Source organism: Anarrhichthys ocellatus, unplaced genomic scaffold, assembly GCF_004355925.1.
Source record: "Anarrhichthys ocellatus isolate YVR2014 unplaced genomic scaffold, GSC_Weel_1.0 scaffold1379, whole genome shotgun sequence".
NCBI lineage: Eukaryota > Metazoa > Chordata > Actinopteri > Perciformes > Anarhichadidae > Anarrhichthys > Anarrhichthys ocellatus.
Window position 1 is genome coordinate 5,013 of NW_022281353.1, and position 1,809 is coordinate 6,821.

The following is a 1,809-nucleotide window of genomic DNA, read 5'->3' on the forward strand; positions in this document are numbered from 1 at the left end:
AAACTACAGCCAAGATACAAACCAAACTACAGCCAAGATACAAACCAGACTACAGCCAAGATACAAACAAAACTACAGCCAAGATACAAACAAAACTACAGCAAACTACAAACAAAACTACAGCCACAGTACAAACAAAACTACAGCCGTGGTGGGCTATTTCACCTAAAATGTGTTTGGAGGAGCAGCCGGCCTCAAAATGTAAATGTAATGTGGTTCATTCAGTTAACGATACGAAAAACACCTGGAGGGTGAGTAGTGCGACATACCGGTGTCTCACCTGTCTTCCTGTGTCTCACCTGTACGGCATGTTACTCTGCTCCATGGTGACATCACACTCCTTCAGGTATATCTCCAGTCGTCGTCTCTCCATCAGCCTCCTCGCTGCCTCCAGGATCTGAGACGCCAGCACGGATTCTTCTTTCTCCTTGGTTTCTTTCTTCCCGTCACTCTTCTCTGGTTTTCCAGGATTCCCTCTGTTCACCTTCGGCTTCTTGTTGAACCCGTACAGCTCCTCCACTGAAAACTTCCCGCCTTTTCCTCCTGCAGCCGCCGACCCGACAGCAGCAGCTGTGGGCGGCACCCGACCCACAAACATGGCTGAGCCTGAGGAGAGAGAGATGAACAACAAAGCTAATAATGAAAGACAATAATGTTAATGACAATAACTACAACCAAACTACAGCCAAAACTAAAGCCCAAATACAAACCAAACTACAGCTTAGTTAAAAATCAAACCATAGCCAATATCAACCGAAATTAAACTACGGTTCAAATACAAACCAGACTATATCTTCTTTGGGTCTTTGGGTTTCTGACCACAGGACATACAATAAATATAATAAAATACTGTTTAATAAACCGCTGAAACGTTCTACAAGAACATGACACATTTGTTTCTACTGTCATTGAGTTGTAGTGCTGAGGTTGTTTTAAAACTCCTTTAAACTACAACATGTCCCATCAGCCCCTACAGCAGGTTACACACAAACCAAACACTTTACCTGGTTAAAGGTGATTCCTGTCGTCTACACTCTGTGTCCACCTGTCTGTCTGTCTGTCTGTTTGCTTTCAACTCTCTGTCCACCTTCGCCTGTCTGTCTCTCTGCTGAGACTCTGATATTAATCCTGTTGGTTTAATCCACCAATCAGAGCTCAGATATCACGTCTGGATTAAAAGCTGTAGCTCCTAAATATCAAACCTTGTGTACAGATGTTAAATATGGCCTCTTGCCCAGATCCAAAATGACTCTGACCCTAATATATCTCTCTCTCTCTCTCTCTCTCTCTCTCTCTCTCTCTCTCTCTCTCTCTCTCTCTCTCTCTCTCTCTCTCTCTCTCTCTCTCTCTCTCTCTCTCTCTCTCTCACACACACACACACACACACACAGAGGTTGTGTTCCAGCGTCCTCTGATCAACATGATGAGCCACATTGAGACTCTTTGGTTGAGTTTGGTTTCAGGTGTACGATCACTACTCTACTGTTCTTATCTTGTTGGGACAAAGACTGTCGGTGCTTTCAGGGACGCTCCGACAGCTGAGATATAAAACTCCACCAATGTTGGAAGAAGTACTCTGATCCTTTTGAGCAGTAAAAAGTACTAATACACACTGATAATATACTTCACTACGAGTAAAGGTACTACTTTCAAAACCTTATAGTATATAAATGTGGTTAAAGTGAAAAGTACAACATGTACCTCTGAGATGTAGTACAGTATAAAGTACATGTACCTTTGAGATGTAGTACAGTATAAAGTACAACATGTACCTCTGAGATGTAGTACAGTATAAAGTACAATATGTAC